We start from the raw sequence: 26,892 nt of genomic DNA, 5'->3' as shown, positions 1-26,892 counted from the left end.
AGAAGCAAATTGTTCCTTTACTTTTAAGACGCAGTCTCAGAAGATGGTAAGCCGAGGTCTGCATTTCAGCGACAATCCTTAGTGGGAGCGCGCAAGGCCCAGTCCAACTAAGCATTGCTGACTTCTCCCGAGTAAATCCCCACCGGCTTGCACGGCGAGTCGATTTCCAGGGCGGTTCTGCCCGGGACAAGAGTCGGCAACCACTTTTCGCTTGCCAAGCTGTCCAGTCTCCCTCCTCGTTTTAAAATCCGATTTGGACTTGGGTGGGAGCAAAGTAAGCGGGGGAGAGGGAAGGCAGCCCAGACGGCCGCGGAACGCCACGCGACTCTTGGCTGACAGGCGCAAAGGGAAGACCGGGCGTGGCGCGTGGCCGCGCGAAACAGGCAGGTGGCGCCGGCGCTCCCGCTGGACGAGAGCTGCAGAAGCGCGCCTTCCTAGCCAGACTTGGCGCCCGGCTTGTGCCCTTAGTGCGGCTGAGGTAGGAACCCACTGGCGTGAGTGAAGTTATTTTGGACTCGGTGGTGCGCTTCTCAAGTTGAGGGGGATACCGCCTGAGGTCCACTCCCTGTTTCTGCTTATGGATCGAGCCTCAGAAAGATCCAACTAAACGATTTGTGGATGCCCTGGCAGGTCTTCCGGGCATGGGTGAGCCCTGGCGCCTGTCATTTTTAGATTTTAAGTACCAGCTGTGGGGCGATAACTGATATTTAAAGCAAATGTTTCTTTGGTGAAACTGAAAAAAAGGGGGGGAGGGGATTTACCAGCCTTTCCAGAAGGCGGGGGAGGGAGGAGGGGTAATTATATTTGGCAGGAGATTTAGATAAAGTTGCCAAAGGGTTTCCCGTTTCGCTTGGCACGAAATCTAGCCTGCTCAACAAACCTTCTCCAAAGTTTCTAGGAAGTAGGCTGGCCGAAAGGGGACAGAGGACTGTATTCTATTTATACTTCCTCATCTAGGGCTGCATTGGGTTTCTGAAGTGGGCAGTGCCTGCTTCTAAATAGACACTGTTTTCAAAAAAATGTGCCTTGCAACGATATTTTTGTTTGAAGAATCCTCTCTTAAAACATTACCAATTCAAAATACCAAACCGGTCATCACCAGTTTTCCTCTGGATAGCACTGCTACATCAGTCATTAGAGTAAGTTTTCAGGATCTGTTAACAATCACCTTGTCTGATCAGGTTAAGCAGGGTTGGACCTGGTGAGTACTTGAATGGAAGAAATAGCAGAATAGCTATTGCACTAGAGTGAAAAATGAATAAAAAAAGGGGGAGAGAAGGCAATCACAACCTGTCTCCCTGTTGCTGATAAAGCTAGTTGGATGTCACCCACAGTCAAGTTTGAGTTGAAGTAGTCATTGCCACCAATAAAGGAATTTACCCCACCCCTGATTAATTGCTCCATACAATCTGGCAGTGGCACCCACTGCATTTGTGCACCACTACAATCCTGTCCTTTCAAAATCCAGAGAAAGAGAAGGAACCAGATCCATTGAACCCATCAAGTTCAGTACCTAAATATTCACCACTCTTGAAGCACCATCTTCAGACAAACTGAGCCAGGCCAGCAAATGGTGTAGAAAAAAGATCCTTATCTACTATTCACTAATAACAAAATACACCTGTCGAAGCCTTTATTGCACAATATTCAGGGTAAGGTGCTCCTGAAATATACAGTACCTATAGAGCTGTCAGTTCAGGAAAGGTGCCATGCCTTGAAAAGTGGCTCAAGAAATAGAGTAGTAGGATGACAGCAGATGCAGGTAGGAACACTCCTTGCTTTATAACTACTTACTTCAAGGCTTGCAAAGATGTAGGAAACTAACTAAAGTAGGCAGATCAACAGAAGTATTATGGTTGTTGCTACTAGTCATGGGGTGAGCTCGCAGTGTTCCAATTCATGCAGTTACTTCGCAAAGGACTGAATCCTGTCACTTAAAGCAAATATATATGTGTACATCCCAGCACATACTTCGATAGGAAAATTGATGTGCGTGGCTACATTTGCAAGTCTTAAAATGCATGAAAAAAGCTTCATAAATAATGTTTTAAGATTACCGCATAAATGTTTTCAGTTTCTGACAATTTAAACAGAAACTTGGTATTTGTGAAGATGAAAATGCACTTAGGCTACTGAAAATTACGTGCAGTTTCCAGCTCACCCAGCAACAAGAAATGCAAGAAACCTGTTCATATTTAAGTGAGAACAGAATTAGCTTGTTAGCAGTGTGGACAAAGTGTTACGTGTGAGACTTTCAGGCATGGTGCCTGTGGAGTGAAAAGGGTAACAGGGCTGTCTCCATTGATCCATCAGATGTCCAGCTAAGCATTATTTTAATTAAGCAGGTGGGTGTTTGGGCTTTTTAATTCTTCAGCTGGTATATCTAAGAAATAATTGCAATAAGTTGTTGCATTGTCCTGATTTTTCTATCATCCTTAAACATGTCTGAATTCGTAGATGATACTGAATATGCGCTCTAAGAAGTATGAGCCAGATAGTTCATTCCAAATTCTGTTTATCATGACAACACCCAAAGTTTGGAGCAAGTCTCCCCAGCTGAATGTTATGTTTATTGATCATTAACAGCCTGCCCTGTGAAATGAAATAGCTATAGCTCAGTAAATGTTGCAATGAGTGAGCAGTACCAAACTGGAAACCTTGTTTAATTAAATTGTGGTCACATTTCATGTGGAACATCCAAAGTGTTAGCATAAAAATATTTTCCATGAAGAGTGTGGTGTGTGCCGTCATATCACATCAGCAAAAAGTTTTGCAGTACTAAATGAAATAGCTATACTCCGCCTTTCATTACATAATTCATTACATAGTTCACAGTTTCCATAAATTATAAAAGACACCCAATAACAAGGTGATATATAAAATAATACTATCTAATTTTTCCACGGCTTTCCAAAAATTGGCTTGTCCCTGTTTTATGTGCCTGCCATGAAGGGTTTTGTTTAGTTTTTTTGCTGGCTTTCAGGGCCTTGCTGCTAGTACTGTAATGCCCTAATTCTTCATCCCTGGGGCCATAGAATTGCAGCCTAAGACTCATTTAGAAACAGGGAGGGAACTGGCTCAACTCCTAAAGGTTTTCCATTAGAATGAATCAACCACAGAAAAGGGCTTCTGTATTTTGCCTGTTAACCTAATAGATCTTACTGGCAGGCCCATTAACAAGGTTTCTGTGGAGGTCTCAAGCAGGTCTCTTTTTTGAGAGAAGAACACCTGTGCAAGGAAGGATAGTGCATGCCTTTGCTGAAAATGGATTGTTCTGCCTTCATCAAAATGATGCTGGTCTAGCTAAATCGGCCAGAATATTTCAGTCAGTGTAGCCCATTCTTTGTTCTTCCAGCATACTTTCTTGTCTTGCAAATTGTAAATCTGCAACTGAAATGAAAAGTTGGAGTTAAACAGAATGCTGTCAGCTGTTCTTACAAACAGCAGAAGCTTTTATTATTTTTATTTACCAGTCAGAAAATGCTCACTTATCACAATATCTATATCACAGGAAGAATTTTATAGAAGGCCAGGTGCTGTGTTATCACTTATTGTTTTACCTGCAGTTGGAATAGCTGGTGTCAGTTAATAGTTTACTTGCTATCAAGTATGTTATTTCCTTTTTGTTGCTTCCTGACTTAGTTCTAGAACATTGCACTATTGAGCAGGCGTGCATGTGCATTAGCAGTTGAATTTTAATGTCACTATTTGGAAATTAAGCCGTTTGTGGTTTAGAGATTAACACTTGTACAGTATGCGCAGTGAGCGTCATTATTATTTTCTTCCGTATTCAGGAACAGCATAACGTATGGAGTCAAACAGCGCCATAGAAGCAGAAAAGCAGTTCCATGAACAGGCCTACCAGCACTTTTTTTCCCTGTTTCCAACAGTTTTCCCCAAGTATTTTTCCTACTTACGGCATTCAAAGTACACTCCTGCTTTGAACTCTACAGGGGAAAAAGCAACTGCTAAAGGCAACTGGAACAGAAAAGCAGTGTGCAGACAAGTAGTTATCACGGTCCTCTGGATTCTTGAGATAGGATTCCTTCCCCAAAATCTGCTTAAAAGAAATGAGCACTGGGGATGTTACTTGCATAACATTTAACATATAGTTAACCCCTTATGAACTGGTTTTAAAGTGTGTGTGGGTGTATTCCTTTTACTACACTAATCAAATCATGTTCTTTTATTTTGAGTTTGGACTTCAGCTACAGGTGAAAACTGGACCATTATTTCTGGAGAGCATCCGAAATGTTTATTAATTCAGTTCATATCTTCTTTGAAGTCTGCCCTTGAAACCATTGTTTTTATATTCTACCATCTTTTTGGTAACGTACATTGTGCCTAAAAATTGCCAGGTAGCATTACAATTATTTTTTGTAACCATGCACAGTTATGCAGTCCCTACATTATGTAGTCCATCATCTTATCAATGCCTTTAAACATTTATGTCTCTTATTAAGAGGCACAGGGTCTGTTCTTTCTTGTTTTGCAACACTTGGAAGAATAATTGGGCCTGGGGTTTTGTCTCTCTGTGCTTTTATAAACCAAATGAACTTGGCACATGGCCTGTTTTAAATTGGCCTGACAGGGTAAAGCTTTTTTCTGGTTTGGTTTTATTTTGTTTTTTTACCATCTGACCTAGCCAGATACATGTGGTTCATTGAGCACAAACACTCAGTGTGGCAGTTCTATATCTGCTTGATCTGGCTAAAAACAATATGTGTAGTGTGTGTGTGTGTGTACACTCATATTCAAGGGGTCATCTTTAATGTTGTTATTAATGTTTAATTAGAGTATTTTGGTAACCAGGCCATCTATTGTCCAATAACAAGTGTGTAAGATATGGCAGTTGGGCACTTTTATAGTTTTGCACATTTACCAAATTGATTAAGAAAGTTTAAGAGCTTTGCTGTTCAAATAGAGTTTGGGGAATAATTTAAAAAATAAATAAAAGATGACTTCCATATAGATGATTTAAATTTTCTAGTAGACCAAAATTGTGATAAGTCTGGGAAGAAGACTATATAGAGTTTTTCAGAGTGAAACAAAAATATTAGTTTTCAAGTGTCAGTGCAACTGAATCACAAGAAGAAGAAAAATTAGTAAGATGTCATGCTGTACCAATGTTAGATTAGGCATTTAGGATACTGGCTTTTTCCCATTTCCCATACTTTGTATGCTTAAATAGCAGCTGAAATGGCCTTTATGAACTTAACCAAGATGTTCATTTAAAAAAAAAAAGAAGCCACTTAACAAAAAGAAGGCTTGGAAAAGCAGGCCCAGATAGTCCCACTGTGAAGCTTATAAAAAAAACAGCAGTCTATCACAATATTTACAGTGGGAGCAGAGATCATTATTTCCTGCAGGAACCAGTATTAACCATGGCACAGAGTGTGTATAATGTATTAAGGCTTCTTGGATCCTGGCTTACTCCTTTTCCAGGATCCATCTTTTTCACAGAAAGAATTTAAAAATATCAACCAAATTCCTTCCAGCTTACTCAGTGATATAATCAAATAAACAATGTCTTGATTTCCTCCTTTTTCCATCTTACTTCATATTTTTTTTAAAGATTATGCAGATACATAAATATAGCAATACCTTTTTGTTCTATGAAAATTAGGATGCCATGTTTCTTTTATAGCTTAATAAATTAAAACAGAAGCCTGTGATGACTGAACAAAATAACCATTTAAGTACATGACCACCCAGAAGAAAGAAAGGAACAACAGAAGAAAGTTATTTTGCTGCAGAATTGATTGCAGTCACACATTTATGCTTGATGTGACATTCTTATTTCAAGATTTTTTGGGGGTGGGGGAAGGGTAGGAACTTACCCTAACAGATTACTGTAACTGAGCAGTCCTGCACATGTTTACTCCGAAGTAAATAGTTTCCAGCAAAACTTTAAAATAAATATGTATAGAATTACACATATCCTGTAGTCCTATACAAGTGTTTACCTGCACAAATTTGCTTTAGGTTAAGAAGTGAGCATTCATCTGAAATATCCTTGTTTTTTAAATCCTCAAACATTCAGTGAAAAAAGAAAAGTGATATGTAAGTGGAATTCAACATCCTTTCAGGGTTCCAGTATTTGGGCAATATGCTTTTTCAGTGTTACTGATCATGAAGCTTTGTGAGCACATTTAACTGAACATGCACACAGAACTCTTCGTATCTTTGGACTGAAAATACAACAATACTGTAGAAGATAGATGTCTAGGGACATTGGAGGCAAGGCTGATAACCCAGCCATGTTCTGAGAGGAAGGTCTTTCATACAGTACATGTTCTGCTAAATCCTCTCAAATAGCATGGCACGGGAACCATTCTCCATCAGCACAAATGTCCACTCGCTTTCCAGTCTTTCTGTTGAAAAGGTGCTTAACTAGCAGCTTTTGCACTCATGCTGTGACCAGGTGTTGGTTGTTGACAATGAGGCATGCACACTGGAGAACATGATGTCAGTACCTTCCAGGCTACTGTTGCACATCCATCCACTGTTTCATCCACCTGCCTCATGGGTGAAATAGGATCCACATTGAATTTAGAGAAGTCTGTATTGGGAAGTTTCTCTGGCTCATGACACTTAGTTTCAACCTGGTTTACTTGGGCTTTCACTTTGGGACAGCAGTTCTTGAGATTTACTCCGTATTTGAAATATTGGGAGGCTGATTTGTCAAAAAGCTTGTCTCTTATGGGTTGGGGAGGTGGGTAGGGGTCAGGTGGTGCCTGACATGGTGTAGCCAGTGCTCTGACATGGTGAAATTGGCATTGGATGTGATGTAGCCCTTGGGAAAACATTGACCAGGTTAACACACACCTCAAAAATGTCTTGAAGTAATTACAATGACTGCCTCCTGAAGTCTGAGATTTGCTAGTTTCTGAACCATCTCTCCCACCTCCTCAATAGACTTGGGTCCCATTAGAAGACTTGATCATAGAGCTGTTCAGGCAGTTGGTCCATGAACTGTTCACATTGCATCACCTCAATGACTGCCTTGATTGTCTTTGCTCCTGCACATTCTGGTGAGATAATATATGCCCTTTTCATTTTGTGGGTGTCCTTTGCCATTAAATCGTGGTGTTCCTTCTGATCATGATTGCCTCAAGATATTTATAGGCCACTGACAATAGGAAATCAAAGTCTCAGAAACTGCATGTACTGCTGTCTGGTATCCACTTAATTCCACAGCAAGTACCATGTGACAGAACCACCATGTAGCTAAGTTTGTAGAGTAGAAGGCTGAAAATCTCACACTTCTCTCCCAGAAGTCCTATAAGTCTTCACAACTTGGCCCTTTATCCTGTTTTGAGGTAAATATTTGGTCCTTCTCATTGCTGCTGCATGATGATATTCCAGGGGGGTTGTTTCATCTGATATTCAGCTCCCCCAGACCCTGGCATTCACAAGTGATTGAACCCTCACCCTCTGTGCTACCTTCATGATTGAAAGGTAAAAATGCCAAAGGAGAACTAATTTCAATATTACAGTTTCTTGTCTCTGTAGCATACAGACATGAGATCCTTTCCTTCCTTCTTTGGAAACTAAACTAATCTCACCAGGAATAAATTCAGATTTTATTTTAAAAGAAGAAAAGATAAAATTTAACCACTCTTTCTAACTAGTATTAGAAAGTATTATTATCTAGTATTAAAAATGTGAACATTCAATGTTGAAAAACTCAAGAGCTATCTAGAACCCAACTATTTAAATGTACAAAAGAAAATTCCATGCTCCAAGAAAATCAGAAGATGGTACTAGTCTGCCACAAATTGCTTGTTCTTTGCCCCAAAATTCATTAAAAAGGGGACTAGTTAAATGATTCAAATTAATATTAGAACTTACAAAAAAAATCTAGACAAAATTTAATATTTTCATACACAGCCTGATGAATGGATAAAGGGCTGAGATTACACATTCAATTTCCTTTTTTTTTTTTTTTTACAAACAAATAAGAATATTAGACTTGTATAACACAGAAGAATAAACCAAGAACATAATGGAGATTCCTGTTTAGACTTTTACCTACTTCTAGTACCAGAAGAATGTTCCAAACTTTAATCTGGGGTTGATGGGGAGCTATGTTAGCCTTGTGCTTTTCTCAGCCTTGGTTCATATTCTGCAGTTCTCCCTTAGTTATAAAATGTCTCTCTCTCACACACACACACACATACACACACAGAGATTGACTGACTCCTGGTGACTGCCTGGACAAGTCCCTGCAGTTTACTTGGTAAGATTTCAAAAGTAGTTTGCCGTTGCCTCCTTAGGGCTGAGAGAGTGAGTGGCCCAAGGTCACTCAGCTGGCTTTGTGCTTAAGATGGGACTAGAACTCATGGTCTCCCCATTTCTAGCCTGATGCTTTAACCACTACACCAAATGAGCACAGGAAGAGGCTGGGAATCTCTGTCTTTATGTATATGACAATGGACATCTCTCCCTCGTGAAGATGTTGATTGGGAATATCAAGTTGCCAGTTTACACTTTGGCAAGCAGGCTACTGCATTCACAACAGTGCCACTGACACAGTTTTATAAAGGTTGTACATGGAGAGTTAGTCTCTTTTCCCCAAAAAAGAGGGAAAGAAAATTGAGAAAATGAAGAGAATGAGTCTACAGAATGAGCATAAATAGATCAGTTATATCACAATTTTTCACAGTAAAATGTTTTTCAAAGTGGCTAATATGTAGGATTTAGTATGCACTTCTAGTCCTGCCTTAGGCATGTACCAGTTGGGTGACTTTGGGCCAGTCATTCTCTTTGAGCATTAGGGAGCAGGCAATAGTAAACCACTTCCAAAATCTTGCCAAGGCTTGAAGGCACATATGGCAATTATATATATATATGTATATACATACACATATACAGCACCTATAAATGTATGTAGGATACAGCAATATATATATAGCAGTCAGAAACAGTTTAAATGCAGTCATGGTCAATATATGTATATACAGTGCATTTGGAAAGTATTCAGACCCCCTTCACTTTTTTCAATTTTGTTATGTTGCAGCCTGATACTACAATCATTCAAATTCATTTTTTTTCCTCATTAATCTATACTCAGTACCCCATAATGACAAAGTGAAAACAGAATTTTAGAAATGTCTGTAAATTTATTAAAAAGAAAAAACTGGAATATCACATGCACTTAAGTATTCAGACCCTTTACTCAGTACTTTGTTGAAGCACCTTTGGCAGCAATTACAGCCTCGAGTCTTTCGGTATGACATGACAAGCTTTGCACACCTGGATTGGGGGATTTTCTGCCATTCTTTGCAAATCCTCTCAAGCTCAATCAGGTTGGATGGGGACCATCGGTGGACAGCCATTTCCAGGTCGCTCCAGAGATGTTCAATAGGGTTCAAGTCATGGCTCTAGCTGGGCTACTCTAGGACATTTACAGAGTTGTCCCTAAGCCATTCCTGTGTTGTCTTGGCTGTGTGCTTAGGATCGTTGTCATGTTGGAAGTTGAACCTTTGGCCCAATGTGAGGTCCTGAGCGCTGTGGAACAGGTTTTCATTGAGGATATCTCTGTCCTTTGCTCCATTCAGCTTTCCCTCAACCCTGACCAGTCTCCCAGTCCCTGCTACTGAAAAACACCCCCACAGCATGATGCTGCCACCACCATGCTTCACTGTTGGGATGGTATTGGGCAGGTGATGAGCGGTGTCTGGTTTCCTCCATTTAGAATTGAGGCCAAACAGTTCAAGCTTGGTTAATCAGACCAGAGAATCTTGTTCCTCACAGTCTGAGAGTCCTTCAGGTGCTTTTTTGCAAACTTCAAGTGGGCTTTCATGCATTTTGCACTAAGGAGAGGCTTCCGTCTAGCCACTTTGCCAGAAAGCCCAGATCGGTGGAGGGCTGCAGTGATGGTTGTCCTTCTGGAACTTTGTCCCATCTGCACACAAGATCTCTGGAGCTCAGTCAGAGTGACTATCAGGTTCTTGGTCATCTCTCTTCCTAAGGCTCTTCTCCCCCGATTGCTCAGTTTGGCCGGGCGACCAGCTCTTGGAAGAGTCTTGGTTGTGCCAAACCTCTTCCGTTTGAGAATTATGGAGGCCACTGTGCTTTTGGGAAGCTTCAGTGCAGCAGAAATTTTTTTGTAGCCTTCCCCAGATCTGTGCCCTGTCTCTGAGCTCTGCAGGCAGTTCCTTTGACCTCATGGCTTTTGCTCTGATACAGTATGCATTGTCAGCTGTGAGGCCTTCTATAGAGAGGTGTGTGCCTTTCCAAATCATGTCCAATCAATTTAATTTACCACAGGTGGACTCCAATCAAGGTGTAGAAACAGCTCAGAAACTATCAAGAGAAATGGGAGGCACCTGAGCTAAATTTCAAGTGTTATTGCAAAGGGTCTGAATACTTATGCCAATGTGATATTTCAGTTTTTCCTTTTTGCATACATTTGCAAACATTTCTAAAATTCTGTTTTCACTTTGTCATTATGGGGTACTGAGTGTAGATTAATGAGGGAAAAAATGAACGATTGTAGTATCAGGCTGCAACATAACAAAATTGAAAAAAGTGAAGGGGGTCTGAATACTTTCCAAATGCACTGTATATAGCCCCATCCCTGTTGATTCCTCTGCTAAAAAATGTTTGAGCTTGTGAACTTCCACTCCCATCTCCTACTTTAGAGCTGCAGTGGCAAAAGGCTGGATTTGTTTCCAATACCTTGCTAATCATCACCTTCAAGAACAGTCTTGTAAAAACTCCACCAATCTTAGCTTAAGATCTTCATGTAACTGACATCTGTATGAGCTCTAATGTAGAGTTCATTTAACCAATGGCCATAATTTTTTTGTTTGTTTTTGTGCCTTCAAGTCAGTTTTTGACTACTTGCAACTGCCTGGATTAGTGCTTGCAGTTTTCTTGGGAAGATTTCAGAAGTGCTTTGCTAGTGCCTTCTTCCTAGGGCTGAAAGAGTGACTGGCCCAAGGTCACCCAGTTGGCTTTATGCCTAAGGTGGGACTAGAACTCACGGTCTCCCGTCTGATGCCTTAACCGCTACATCAGACTGGCACTCTATATCTCACAGTAGAATGCTAATAATATATACTGTTCTAAATTAGAATAGTTTTGGCCCATTTAGTAACTGGAATGCACCATGGACTTGAAAACAGGATAGAAATTGTAGCTAATACAGTCATTTTGACATATACAGTGGTACCTAAGGTTACGAACGCCTCTGTTAACAAACTTTTCGGGTTACGACCAGCTCCGGCCGCAAAAATTTACCTCGGTTTGCGAACTCCGCCTCGGGGTACGAACAGGATATGCGGCCATTTTCCCTCCCGTGACACGGTCCGTGGCCATTTTTCTGCCCCTGACACATGGTCCGCGGCCATTTTCCGCCCCTGACACGTGGTCCGCAGCCATTTTTCCACCCCTGACACGTCTGCGGCCATTTTCCGCCCCTGACACGTCCGCGGCCATTTTCTGCCCCTGACACGTGGTCCACTGCCATTTTCCGCCCCTGACACGTGATCCGCGGCCATTTTTCCGCCCCTGACACGTGGTCCGTGGCCATTTTTCCGCCCCTGACACGTGGTCCGCGGCCATTTTCCGCCCCGACACATGGTCGTAGGGAGGGGGACTCTCCCTCCAAGCAATAGCCACCTCCCTGTCCTCCACGCCAGAACGGATTAACGGTAATTACATTGAACCTTATGGGGAAATTTCCTTCAGGTCACGGAACGAATTAAGTTTGTAAACCGAGGTTCCACTGTATTGGTTAATTCAAAGTATAAAATTAATAAAAAAACAAATACTATTTTTAAGATATTATGAAAGCTTATGGTATATACAAAGATCCCTTCTATATAATCTAGAGAGTTGGGGAGGGGGGAAGTATTATAGTCTGTCTCTTATTTATTAAGAGGACCAATTGATTATGAACCATTACAACTTTATTTAACATTGTAAGAACAGATGGTATCATTTTTAGACCCTTCTTCGTAAAGATAGATCAACAAAACTTTCCCCAGGTGCTTAAGTATACAGTGATTGTCACAAGGGCTCCCAGTCTTCCTTTTTCTTTTGTTTTATAAAATCCAGATGCCCTTTTCCTCTTCTTCCCATCTGTCAGTGGTGTCATTTTTAACCTTTCTCTGTCCAAGTTTTTGTAGGTTTCTGGCTGCTTTCCTTATAAGGGAATGTCCAGTTAATCCTTTACTTGCATTCCACGAATGCAGTAACTTGTCATTAATCACAAAAGCAATACTTTGACTGGGTTCACCCCACATGTTTAACGAGACAGGTGAAAACCTAGGAGATATATTTGCAGAACCTTGGTCAGTGTGAATCTTAATCTCCTTTTGGGTAGCTTAGCTTCTTGAAGAAACGCAACCAGATTTGATACATTTATTGTTCAATATATTATATGAACCCCCCAGATGGATTCATAACTAGGATAAGTATGTTGTGTGTCACAATCAATTTGTAATATATGCTATATTTATAATGTACTATAAGTGCAAGGGGGCTCATAACTATAGGAGAAATAGAAGATGTTAGAAAAACCAGGTGGTTTTGATGACCAAAAGCACTAACACTGGAAGCTGTTTAGGGTACAGTTTTCTAATCTTATTTGTTTGTTTGATTTCTGTAGCTGCCCACCTCACATATGTGACTCTAGATGGCTTACAATAAAATAGATAAAATACATTGTATAAAAAATAAAACACATAGCAGCCTAGCACCATCAAACAACTATCAGCATAGCTAGGCTCAGGCACAAAACCAAGTTTTCAGGCCTTATGAAAGGCCAGCAGGAATGGGGCTAATCTAATCTAAGGGGGGATGACGTTCCATGGCAGGAAAGGCTCTCCTTCTGGGCCCCACCAGCGAACATTCCTTAGCCAATGGTACCAGGTGCATGCTCCTCCTGCCAGATTGGGTAGGATGGGTAAAGACAATAGCAAAGAGACAGTCCCATAAGAAATTTGTTGCATAGTCCCCATTTGGAAGGAATGCATGTTGAGTGCCAGAATTAAAGAGGCAACAATTAGGTTCTTCTTAGTTTATATCAGTGCTTCCCAAACCAGGGTAAATTATTCATAATTGGGTAAAAGTAGTTTTTTTTTGGGTAACAACACACGAACCCATTACCCATCACAACAGGGCCATTTAAATTGACTTAAAGATTGCCACATGTAATAAAATATATTCAAAAATCTCCCAAAGTATTCCTATTAAGATGAAAATCAGTGAAATTACCAATGGTAATTTGTTGAAATGACATAAAGATGATACAGTGATATTGTTTTTATAATACAGGTAGTCCTTGAGTTATAACCATTCAGCGACCTTTTAAAGTTATGACAGTGCTGAAGGAAGAGACTTATGACCGGTCGTCGAAATTCTGGCTGTTGCAGCACCCCTGCAGTCACGTGAACAAAATTCAGGTGCTTGGCGACCAGCTCACACTTAAGACTGGTTGCTGCGTCCCACGATCACATGATCATCATTTGAAACCTTCCCTGAAGGCTTCCTGCAAGCAGAGTCAGTGCCAGCAGGGGAGGTAGCAAGTCGCTTGGGTAAGCCTCCCCCACCCAACCTGGCCTTTCTTTGTTTGCATGTATCTCACCTTCCTTCCCCCCTTCACTCACAGCACGCACCCACCAGCACCCTCCTTCGAGTAAGCAGTTTTGTGTAATGAAGGAAAAAAGTTTGGGAAGCATTGGTTAATATTCTACGTGACACCTATTGCCCTAGCACAAGAATGCCCTTGGCCCATTGTGCTACAGGCTGATGTAATGGTCTGTGAGAATGTCTGAGAAACAGGAGGAGGAGGAGGAGGAGGAGCTGCAGTCTAGGCAATGGTCAGATAAGAGGTACCTTCACCCACAGAAGGAATAGGGCTGCGGCAGACGTCTCAGAAGGGACTCTCCCTTGTTTCTTGGGCTGTAAATGAGGGGGGAGAGATGTATTTTCAGACCTGCAAGATTCTGTTACTGTAACCTTACAGTAAAGGTAGTGTTAGTGCTCATGGGTTGTGCTGCTTGTCTGGACTACCTCAAAGGGCTAATAGCTGAATACCAAAAAAGGGGTGAGGCCAGGACAATTGTTATGTTTAGATTTTAATTAAACTGATTTTTTAAAATTACAGTTAATATAATTACCCCTGTGTGTTTACTGATTTTCTTCCTTCCAGATCATGAAAAACTACAATTTCTTGATCACCTTTTGATGGATTCTGGGGGCCACCCTTGTGTTCTGGAGAAAAGGGCAGATTTGATGATAGGTTAAAAAAAAAACCCTGCCTGTTTCTGGTGTACCTCTGGTTTACAACGCTAACCCTTGTTATCCTTATAAATACTACAAACAATTCTGTACACCAAGAATTAATACAAAGCAGCAAGACCAGGCTTTTTCCACTTAACAGAAAGAAAACAAGCCACCCTGTTCAAAAAGCTCAAAACCACAAAGCTCATAAAATTTAAAGAAAAACGGGGAATTCCAAGCACAAGCTATGTTGTAATTACTTTTTGAGAACCAAGTTCGGAATGCCAGGTCATCCTTCTGGCACTACCTTCAAAACTAGTCTTATTTTTAGAGGACACAGAATTATAACAGTGTGAGTCAGCTGACTGCTTTGTCACAGAGCTGCTGCTTTCTACATTACTGTAAGTGCCAGAGCTCTCCCTGCTGCAGTTTTCTAGTCGCAGTGCGGCAAAGCAGACGCCTAGAACCGGGCACAGAGCAGCATAGGTTTTATTATTTTTATGGCAGAAAAACTGTCCATCTGTTTTAATGTACTGCACATTTCTGCTTTTCTTAGAGTGCAGGAGCAGCAGACCACCTGGAATGTGGATGTAGGCTTCTGACATTAGCAGCGATGTTGAACTGAGCCTCTTTCCTAAATGCCTCTGGTGAAGAATGATTCGTTTTCTGCCTTGCATGTGAACCGTTGCTTATGCCACTGCGATAGATACCTGCAAGAACAGGAGAAAGGAGACGATACCTGTCACTGCCTGGGGCCTTCTCTCCCCCTTCTCCTCTTTTTTTTCCTCAGCTCTTCTGCCCTGGAAGCCGTCTACAGGTCCCAGAGTAATACTTAGTCCTGGTCCTGTAGGTAGCCACAGTCGCTCAGATCAGTTAGAGCAAAAGCTCAGACCAGCAAAGCAGGCTCCCTGATCCAAGTCCGTTCCAGTCCTTTTGGATGGATACAGGGGAGCAGCCGACTAGCAGGGACACAACCAGCCATCAAGTGGAGCACCTCTGGGACTGCAGTCGGTCCCAAGCGCTGCTGACTTTGTTTTACCTTCTCTTTCCCCTCAGCAGCTATTAATGGCTTTGGGGTATATTTGTATGGATTAGCGTGTCACGAGGGCACTCCTTGTCCGCGTCATGTTGGAAATAAGAGTGCTGAAGTCAGCCTGCCTTAACCGTGGTTTCTTTCTGCGTGATGCTATGCAGCTAGAATGGGTCACACTGACAACCAAGGAAGGATCACCACATTCCTGGACTCCTGGGATGTTGTTTCAGGAAAAATCTAACTCTTTCTCAGTGCATTATGCTTTTTGTCTTCTGCTTTTTCTCCTATCTATACCTCTAGATATAAAGACCTAATTATATAAAAGACTTAATCAGAAAGGCACCGCTATGGACGTGGGTTTCAAAATGCTCTGGGGTGGAGGGAAGGTAGTTCATGGAGAACTGTGATGTGAGGCAGGATGCACACCGTCTGCATTCTTGCTGATTTGAAACACTCTGTTTTTTTGTGAAGAGCAAGCCCTAAGGGACGAGTTCAGTGACTAAGAAAGCGATCGCAGATAAAAGAAATAAAAATGACAAGCATAATGGAAGCTCAGCAGAAGAAACTGTCAGCGAAATCAGTGCCTGGATGGTAATCTTATCCAGTCTGAATAATTATGAATAATTCATAGAACAAAATTACTTTGCTTTCACCTTTTCCACTTAAAATGGCATGATGTGAATCTCTAATAAATTTTCAAGAAAAAAATATAACGCCAACTTGAATCTGAAGAGGTTTTTACAACCAGATGCTATATCCTGATTCTTCCGGTACCTTTCACAATGATTCTGTGAGAACCCTACTTCATCACGAAGCACTATTACCAATGAAAATTACAGTGATTACAATGGCAACAATAGAGTGCTATCAAATGATTTCTAATATACCTAATTTTCTAAGGCTGACTGCATTGATTTTCATGCGCAGATCTAAATGCCTGGCTTCTTGGATTTTATATCAGAATGTGATAAAAATGGCTTGGTAAATATGTGTTGTGTTTGGTGCTTTTATGGGAAAATGTAGCTTTATGTTAAAATGGTTATAGCCATCTATTTATTTGTTATTCTACCATTCTTGATGATTGCATTAATTTCCTGCTCATAGGATTGCATTCTGTTACATGTTTGTTTATACCATAATGCTCGAGCACTTATACAACAGCAAATTTAGCTGAATAATTTGTACAGCTGTAGAAGTATGTATTCTTTGAATTAGATAAGTACCCTGAACTTGTTTGAATGGCTGTTTTCAAGTTAAAAAAAAGATTTCTGTTGTACTGGCAGTTGAGGCTTAGCTAACTAACTATATAATCCAAAAATGGGTGCGTTACACGAGACAATTAAAAATATAGCATATGTGTAACTTAGGAGATTCTTTAAAAGAATTATTCAGTCCCTAGTTTCTTGTTAGCGCAAGTACATTTTTGTGTTAATATGCGTGAATATGATAAAACAAGAACCAGGGTTTAAACAAATGGGAAACAACATAGAATGAAATTACAGTATGCTAAAATTCTCACTATATTCTTTTGAAAATAAATTCCTATCTAGCAAGGAGCCACAAATATAGGAAAACTGAATAAACATTTATGGGTTCCTAAAATTAAAGTAGAATATTATTGGTGTGTGTGTGTGTGATTATTTTATTATTCTTGTGCATTATAATCTGATGTAAATACTTCCATATTTTTATTAGCTTCTTTTTGTCGATGCTTCTGTTAATTTTATATTGAATTGTTTGTTTAGAATAGTTTTGAAAGTGTTTCTTGCAGCCTGGGAAAATCCAAATTTAAATTTATGCTTCAGGTGAAGTTGTTGTCTGTGATCTGTGAGAGGACATTAGATAAGGTTGTTTGGATCTGGAGTTGGGTGGCAATTCTGTACTTCCCGAAGAATGTCCCTTAAAACCGATACACTTTTTCGGATTTGTCATCTGAAAAAAGGTGAAGCAGCTTTAAGGAGTCAATTCATGTGATTTGAAGCAGCTGTACTTTTTTAGGCTAGATCAGAAGACTGAAACAAGACCAGTGGTTTTAATGAATAGCAGAGAGGCATTGTGTTCATGCAAGGTTCAAAGTACTTCTTCCAAATAATTGTTGAAGAGTAATATGCAGTATGATGCAAAAAGCTTGTAACATCTTTAACCCTCCTTATCAGAAAGAAGTATTAGGGGGAGGGAATAAAAGCATGGGAGGGAGCAATGGAATAGCTGCTCTGGAAATGCTACAGAAGCAGCACCATCCTAGGATGGGGGAGGAGGAACAAGGGACATCAGACTGACAAAAGCAGTGTTGCAGATCTCAGTGCAAGCCCCATCCTTTTCTACATGCATTGCAGCACGCACACATGTCCCAAAAGAATAGAGCTTGCAGCATAATGCTGTGACACTGCTCTTGTCAGTTTAACAAAAACAGCAAGATCCTGTAGACACAGCTGTATAGAAGGGATATTTGCTTCCTTTGTTTTCCAGATGATACACATTCTTGCATATACAATAATTCCATTGTGGATTCATTAAAAATCCTTCTATTTAATTCTATGGCTTCCTAAGGTATCTGTAGCCTTCACAGATTTTTTTAATCCAGACTGTTGACATTTAATGGTAGATGCATTTGATTTTTATGTAAGTCTTTTGTTCATTAAATTAGCAGTGGAATAGATAGAATTATAGAATCATAGGGCTGTTTGGGACCTTGGAGGTCTTCTAGTCCAGCCCCCTGCCCAAGGCAGGAGTCCTCATACCATCTTGGACAAATGGTTGTCCAATCTTTTCAGCAATGGAGCACCCACAACTCGGGGAGGCAAGCTGTTCCACTGCTTAACAGTTCTCACTATCAGGAAATTCCTCCTTATTTCCAGTTTGGATCTCCCTCTGACAAGCTTCTACCTTCTTGTCCTACCCTCAGGTGCTGTGGAGAATAAATTGACACCCTCTTCCCTGTGGCAGTCCTTCAAGTATTGGAAGACTGCTATCATATCTCCCCTCAGTCATCTCTTAGTTAAGCAAAACATAACTTAGTTCCTTTAGCTGTTCTTCATAGGATTTAGCCTCCAGACCCCTTATCATCTTTGTTGCTATTCTCTGCACTCTATCTAGGGCCCCAGCATCTTTTTTGTATTGTGACCATAACTGAATGCAGTATTCCAAATGTGGCCTCACCAGTGTGGTGTAGAGCAGTACTGTCATTTCCCTTGATCTTGATACTACCCTTCTGTTGATGAAGCCCAGGACTAGGTTGGCTTTTTTGGCAGCTGCATCATACTGCTGACTCATACTTAAGCAGCGGTCCACCAGGAAACCTAGACCCCCCTCGTAGGCACTACTGTTGAGCCAGGTACTGCCTATCCTGTATCTGTGCATTTGATTTTTCCTGCCTAAATGCAGGACCTTACTTTTCTCTCCACTGAACTGCATCTTGTTGGATAGGGCCCAATACTCAAGTCTGTCAAGATCCTTCTGAATTGTGAATCTATCTTCTGACGTGTTAGCAATTCCTCCAGCTTTGTGTCATCTGCAAATTTGATGAGCGCCCCTTCAATCCCTCATCTAGGTCATTTATGAGGATGTTGAGCACTGGGCCCAAGACAGAACCTTGAAGTACCCCACTGCATACTTCCCTCCGTGTAGATCTAGTTCCATTAAGGACCATAAAGGATACAAGAAAATGTCCACCAAAATGAAGTAAATAAAAAATCCTCTGTTTACTATTTTATTTATATTTTGAATATTCAAATCTCACATCTGTAGATAGCTTATAAACTTACGTCAGTCCAATGAAAACATTGAAGCAAATAACGCTTCTAAAACAGAATGACTTATGCTGTTCATAATGAACTCAATTAACACCCATCTTCTTTAAGGAGAACATGTAGAACCTTCTGAAGGCCATCAAAGCTGTCTTTTGACCAACGTCCTTTGCAAGATTTTTATACCAGTCCCAGCCATGGGCTGCTTTAAAAGTAAAAACAAGCACACTGAATTAAATCTAAGCCTGACGTGACATCGTCAGCAGAGATGGCCCAAGAAATTTCATTGCCTGAGATAACAAAGATTCCTCCCCAACTCAGAATGGAATAGTAATCTTATTTCAGGGTTACCAATGGAGCAGTGTTGTTTCATTGCTGTTCAGGGAAAAGTGCATATGACACAAACAGCTCTGTCTTTCAAAGCTTTCCTTGTATCTCAGCATTTGCAGCCTTATCCTGTTCTCTGTTAACATGAGCATTACACTGAACTGTTCATTCCCACTTAAACCGTACCTTTTGGGTGCCTTCACCAAGGAGATCTGTCTGGAACAGACTTTGAGTTTTCAGTACCAAACAGACATTTTTATTCAAGGCATTTTAAACAGTTCATATGTTGATTTTAAACATACCTGCTGTTTAGAAATGAGAAATTACTCATTTGTCTGTGCTTATTTTATTGTACTGCCTTTTTACTATTAAGGATTATAGTAAATTTGTATCATTACATATTTTAACAGGTTAGAATTTTATTTGGTGATCTTAGCCTGCCATAAGCTGACTTGGGGAACCTGGTTTTTAAAGGTGATGTTCAAACCTTATAAGTCAGTCAGGTAATCAATCAATAGTAGTATATGTTAAGGGGCAAGAATAGTCACATTATCTTGGTTATGCATGGGGAAAATCTCTCTCTTCAAATTTCTGTTCTTTAACTTTTAAGAAGTATTGAAAACTCTTGCCTGCCAGTATGCGTGTAACAGACAAGAACTGCTCCTCAAAGTTGCAAGATTCTGTGATATTCTATAGGAAGAAGTTGCAGGATGGAGAAATACTGTGAAATTGCTGAGATAATGTGTGAGGTATGTCCGGGAGGTGGGGGGTAGGCTTTATTAAAAGATAGTTTTGTTTGTTATACAGTTTAGATAATTAGATATATCGATTGTTTGTTTGTTTGTTTATACAGAACAGAAGGAAAAAAAGAAACCAAAGCAACAAAATCAATCAATTATAATTTCAATTTTTAACATAGTGTATACTCTCATGGCTCCATGCTGTAATTGCAAAGGGTATTCTGAAGATTAAATTTGTGTTCATACTCTTAGAGAGCATACAGATAAGTTAATGTGGGCCAGTTGTTAGAGGCAGCAGTGAGTGCCACGCATGGGTGTTCTTTAGACTTGTGAATTGCTATGCTGTGCCTGTGAAATCTTTCAAACCCCATTACTTCAGCTTTACATTAGATGTACACAAGAGGACAGAAGCAGGTGGCTTTCTGAACTAGACTTTTCTAGGTGTAATTCTTTTGATACCATGGACAGGAATAAGAATAACAACATTTATACTACAGTTATATAGGTTTTCAATTAAGTTATACTGTAAACACTACTAATTCAAGACGGGGTCATATAAACTGAAATTTTTGAAGTAACAGCAAAAAACATGAGCTGGTACTGTAAGTACCCAGCATGATGCCCATCAAACTATGTTCCTTCCTCGGTACATAGCAAATAGTCAATGAAGAAAGTTCCTTTGCAAGCTGGAAGAGATTTCATATATTTAAGTAGCACAGTGCGCTCCTGAAGTCCAGGTTGTGTTACTGAACTAAATGTACAGTTAGGTTTAGGTACAGAAGATAGGCAGTAGCTAAAATGGAAATAAAAAGGGCAGCTACAATGATTGCTGGAAGCAAGCACGCCTGGGCCTGTAAGCTGCTACACGTTTGAGCTATTTTCCTTCTGGCATTGAGAACGCAAGCGGCTAACTAAGGAACTTTGCCTTAGTCTATGTATTGCAAACTCATTGCACGTGAACAGCAAAAAATATATCAAGTTTCAGTGTTGAGCTGCTGCCACTGAAACAGCCGCTAAGTTCATATTAGAGGCAGGGAGGCAATGAAAAGTGCCAGCTGAATAAAGAATACCCATGCCAACAGTACTGGCAAAGTGGAAACCATGCATGAACAGCCAAAGAAGTACAGAGTTGAACTGCTGTACTGAAAGAATGGTAGCTTAAGAGAGCCTTCCCGGACAAGGTACCGTTCAGGGGTGTTGGCTGGTTGGAGATGCTGAAAGCTGTTCTTCAAGACATTCTGTGTAAGAAGGGTGCTTTTAGGTTTCTAAAGTTTATGCCAATAGGTACTGCAAAAGTTAGAGTACAAAGAAGGAGGAAGTCAGAAATTAAATATTTATATTATTTTTAAGGGTCTTCTTTCCCTTTTTTCTTTTTTAAACATTTATAAATAATAATATAGTGGAGATTTTGATATTAAGCTAAAATGTATACTTTTGTAATATGAAAACATCTCAATGTACTTTGCTTGATATGGTTTATCTTTTACTAATGTTATATTGAGCATTAGTTGTATAACTTCAGTAATTATCTGTCCATTTATAGGTATTACCTTTTTTTTTTTTTGAAACTACACCTTTGTTTTAAGTAAAAATAATTTTTAAAAGGTGGGGGGGGGGGGACTGCTTTAAGCCACATCATGAAAATGACTGCTATGTGCAATGGTTAGCTATGCAGCTTAGGCTGATGGATTGATAGGCCTAAAGTGATCTCAGCAGTTTCTTAGCCAAACTGAACTCTGAACTCTGGTGTCTTTGAATCAGCCTTCAGTGTTCTGTGACAGGTGGAGAGCCGATGTTCTGGGTCCATTTACCTTGCTACAATTACTTGTGGTGGAGCTCCCACTATGCAGTCGCCATATTGCAACGATTGCTGTGCTTAGTGATGTTTAGGGGCTGCTGTGCAATGATGCTAGCATTTATGTTGGGCCTTCTCAGGTATTGTTCAACACTCTCCTCTGTTCTTCGAGCTTTTTCCTTTTACAGTAACAGTATTGCCTTGAGACAGAAAGAAGAAAAGAAAAAATAGCAAGAAGTATCAACATGGTAAAAAAAAATCTCTTCCAGTCATTTTTAATGATTTCAGAAACAGTAGAATGTCCAAAGTATAGTAATAATACATAGTAGATGTAAAGGACCACAGACAAAGCAATATTTTTTTAACTTCAAACGTTATATGGTCCAAACTTACTGCAATGGTTAATTATATAAATCTTGCTTTCTAGGAAAACAAGTTTACTTGTTCTTTATTGAGCCAGACAATCCTTGTAAGATATACTGTTCTTTGGGTAAAAAAGACCACTTGGGCTGAAGCCATTTCTGGAAAAGCTTTATCCTTGATTATTTTAACTGGCCAAAACCCCTTTGTTCCCACTAACAGTGGTTAAAGTTGGCATTAGTTTTACTTCTGTGCTAAATTTCAGCAAATGAGAAAACATGGTGGTTCTCATTTTAATGGAGGGAAAAAAGAATGATAAGCTCATTGTAAATTCTACATACCAGTAATAAGTAAAAATCATATATTAGTCTAAATTCTGTTCATAAAATCCATAGTGACAACAGTTACCATAGATAAAAGAAATAAATCCTTGGTATCCATCATTTTTGTTTTGTTTTTGTTCTTTTTCTTTAGAAGGTATCTTTGGTTTGCTTTCAAAAAATTTTGCAAGTTAATTCAGTTCTGATAGCACATATAAATATAATGTATAAAATCAGTTTTGCATAGTTTTGTGACCAGGCATGTTTGTCTGGGAGAGGGGGGGTAAAAAAAAATCAAGATGATGGTTGTGACTACACAATCAAGGACCCACCCCTTTTTATGTCCATGTGTAAAAAGGGTTGGGTCTTTGATTGTGCAATTGCCACCACCCTCTTGACTTTTGATGGTGCCACTGACACCCCTGTTGGTGATATAGCCTGGAATAGGAATGTTACAGAGCTGTTCAAGCTCCTCAGGTTTCAGGAACGAAAAAGGATACATCTTCTTCATATGGTTTGGCCATGCAATCTTCAAGGGCTACCAGCTCCAACCTTGAGCTTTTAGTAGCAGTACAGTACAGTTTGGGATGAGGAGAGAAAGTTGTGCAGTTCAGAATAATGAAACCTATATAATACAGCGTTACAAATGTTCGTTGCTGTTTCATTACATGCATATTCCCAATACTAATAGGGTTTTTTTTTTTTTTTTTTGCAGAGAAGTTTTTTCTCCTGCCTTACCTTGGGCAAGGGATATACATGTACAATAGAATATTTACAATATTCTAACTGCCCTAAACTACAAATAAACCAGATATTTTTTATTTGTTTTACAGTATTTATGTACTGTCCCTTCTTTTCAGAGGAGCACAAAAAAAATTCTGAGAGAAATGTCTTTACTATCACCTGATGGCCCTACATTAATCCATTATTCTAGCCTTGGCCAGAGCATATTTTTAATGAAACCAAGGCTTGGATAATCTTGAAGTGATTTTCTAGCCAGAAGTAACGTGAGACTTTAGGGAGTACTGCATGAGATTGTTTATTAAATATTTGGAGCTTCATAAAATCTTTTGCATCCCCCATAGATGGTTTAAGGTGGAATGCTTGGGTGTATTCAATGACTATGTGATTGCTTCTGCAAACTTGGTATTCCACTTAATTTGGGGGTTCTGCACTTGAGCAGGCTTCTCCAAGCCTTTCTGGACCTGCTTGCAGACTATTAGTGCTGTTTCCAGTGAGTGGAAAATGATCAATGTCAGAATAGAAAGTGTGAAAGAAAAGACTCAGGGCTGCTGATGTCAGTTTACCTTCCTTATGGTTTTGTGTCCTCTGGGATTTCAAGAGAGTAAAAAAACCGTACCTGTATTACAGAGAGCTTTTTAAAAATGCTGAAAGCACAGGGTGTGGATGTCGGTGGAAGAGAGAAGGAAACTTAATTTGGAGAGCTCAAGAAGTTAGTTGTCTATGAAGGAGCAAAACTGAACATCAACATTTTGGTGGAGTGAGCAACGAGACTCTGAAGCTAATCCAGCTCTGATAAGAAGTAGCAGAGCCTAACAGCCTTCAAAAGACACAGACCAGCCAAAACCAGCAACAAGAAATTGTTTATCATCCCTCCTACAAACTGATAAAGACTGGGAGATGAAGAATCAACTCAGTAAAAGGGAACAATTATCAGGCTACTTCAATCTGCAGCAGGACCTACAGAAATATGGAGGCTGGAGGAAAATATAGGGCCAAGTGTAAGCTAAAAGAACATTAAGACCTGGGGAAGGGGGAAGGAAAGAGAAGAAGAGTGGAATGGACTCAACTGCAGTGGTGATGGATGCACCATTGAAAGATCTGAAGGACCAGCTTAGGGCAGCGCTATGAAGAAAATCTATCTATGTGGTTGCTAACGCCAACTTGATGGCACATAATCAATTAAGAGAAATAATTCTGCTACTATTGCCTTTACTGTTAAGGGGAAAAGGGAAACTTGTTCCTGTCACTTGTAGCATTGTCACTTGTCACAGCACTAATAGAGTTAACATACTGGGAGTGTATAGTTTGTATAATAAACCTACCTCCTGGTCTGTGGTTTGTACTGTACCTTAAGTGTAATTCTGCCATAGAAATTTACTCTAAAATTGATAGCACTGGTGGGCATTTTATGGGATATAATCAATCATAATGGCACCTATCCCTCTCCTGAAAATTGTTTCTCCTTCCAGATAGTGAATTGAACTATTTGAAATAATTGAGCCTTTAGAATGGTGAAGTCCAAACAGTGGTAGCCTATTGGGTTTAGAATTGAAAATGCAAAAAACGTCAAGGCCCAACCTAGCATTGAAACCTCATGATAAATTCAGCTCTGAATTTAGGTCTGAGAAATCAGTACTAATATTTAGTTTTCAAGGAAATGCCAAGAATCATTAGTTTGGGGCTGCAGCCTGTGAGAAGGAATTACTATTTAGGAGAAAGCTTTGGCTCCCAATTTTTGGCTGTGTAGCTGGAGAGAGATTTACTCCTGGTCACTTGCATTCCTCAAGTACCAGGCAAATGATTAACCTTACCTGTTCACTTAAAAATCTCCACCTTAACAAGCTGAGGGACAAAATTGGATTCTAAAGCGATAGCAATCCAGTTGCTAGGTTTTTTGTAACCTTACTCTATTCATTTTCAATAAGCCTTGTTAAAGGAAACTCTGAGATAATCTTGCATTTAGTTGTATACTTGGCTGCTAAGTTGTTGACAACAAATAGATGAAAAGGGAGTTGCATGTAATTTGGTGGATATTAGAATACTAAAGGCCCTATTATCATGGGAATCTTTCAAGCTAGGAGTTACTTGGTGACTCATAGTTCTCCAGCTACACTGTCTTGTGTTCAAAGATCTCTTGCAAAAAAAGACCCCAGACTTTCTTAACAGGCAGCTGAAAGTGGTGTCTCTTCATTTGCAACATCATATATTCCAACATAACTATAGTTCATATGAGGTACCCAAATATCATTCAGCAAGAATTACCTCTGGGACTGTCTCAGGTGGTTTGGTGTTATGGGAGCAGAACAGGCTAAAACATTCCATGTCAAGTTAACTTCATATGTCCCAGTACTCAAATTGGAAGTTTTAGAGCAGCCTCCCTGATGGTGGGACTGAACTGTGGTTGTATTCATTAGAGAATCAGCAGTATGGACATCTTCAGGGTTTCCATTTTTTTTTTTTTTACACTTCTCTAACAACTGATTTTGGTTAAGTTCCTTATGTGTTTCAGTTTGGTGGTAATTAAGGCATGGGACTGAATAGGAGGATGATAACTGCAGGAGTTTGTAGGACTCTGATTTATATAGGTACCATTATGCCTTCAGGGTCAGGAAAAGTGGCAAAAGGTTTTGGGAGCTACAATCCAACATATCTTGAGGATAAAGTTGTCTTTTGCAACTTAGAATTTTTAGAGCCCTCTCCACTTCTCTATAGGCAGTTTTGGAGATATTTAAAAAATACCTCAGCTTCACTTCCAATCAAGTATAGAGGAGCTATTCCCATTGCCAAATAGCAGATCTTTTTAACTGCACACCCAAGACATATATTAAGGTAGTATCCATCCCAAGTCAAGTTCACATTTAACTTTCTCCCATTAAAATCAAATTATATACAAAATATGTTTATTGCTTCCTTTGCTGAAGCATCTTCAAGCATCTTGCTTCAAGAAGAACAATAAAATGCCTAAGAAATAATACATTAAAATAACACGGAATATTTAATTTTAAAAAAATTCATTTAAAAGGGCCAGGAAATTCCAGCATTCATACCCGGAAGGGCTGGGTCAAACTGTAAACATCTCAAAATACTTTACAGTAAAAACAGAAGTAAAATGTATAATAAAGCAATATATTAAAACAACATATAAGATGATAAAAAGGCATGGATGCTTTTTATCATAAAACAGAACTGTAGAAATTCATCGTATAATAAAATGAAATGTATGAGATGAATATAAGAACAAAAACAATGTATTTCAAAAGGACTAATGAAGAGATCCTCCCTTTAATCTGGAAGGAGAGTTAACTGAAAAAGTTATCTAATTACAGCATTTTCAAAGATAAATGTTTTAGTTTTGTAATTAGAATTTTGAATTAAGGTGAGTTTATTTTAAAAGCTTAAGGCAATGGAGTTTGATGAAACTATCATTACAAGAGATTGGTCTTACATTGGCAAGTAGACTGCAGTCCAACTACAGTGGCTGAATATCAAATTGTTCTTCGTTGCTGTTTTCTAAATTAATCTTAAAATAGCTCCTGAGGAATGTACAAACATTATTAAACATTAGTTCTCGAGATTGCAGGAAATTTGT

General features: G+C 39.6%; 1 long non-coding RNA gene across 1 annotated transcript; it reads left to right on the top strand.

Moving 5' to 3' along the window:
* Window positions 1-200: 200 nt before the first annotated feature.
* Window positions 201-26,892, top strand: LOC112541107 (uncharacterized). Its single transcript, XR_015793912.1, has 3 exons — window positions 201-478; window positions 13,291-13,550; window positions 14,168-26,892. It is a non-coding gene; the product is annotated as an uncharacterized LOC112541107 (long non-coding RNA).

This window comes from Python bivittatus, unplaced genomic scaffold, assembly GCF_059951505.1.
Source record: "Python bivittatus isolate LINGU-HERP-01145 unplaced genomic scaffold, Pbiv_v1 ctg000840_np1212, whole genome shotgun sequence".
NCBI classification, from domain to species: Eukaryota; Metazoa; Chordata; class Lepidosauria; order Squamata; family Pythonidae; genus Python; species Python bivittatus.
The sequence above is the reverse complement of the archived record's forward strand: the minus strand, read 5'-3'. Positions and strand labels throughout refer to the sequence as shown.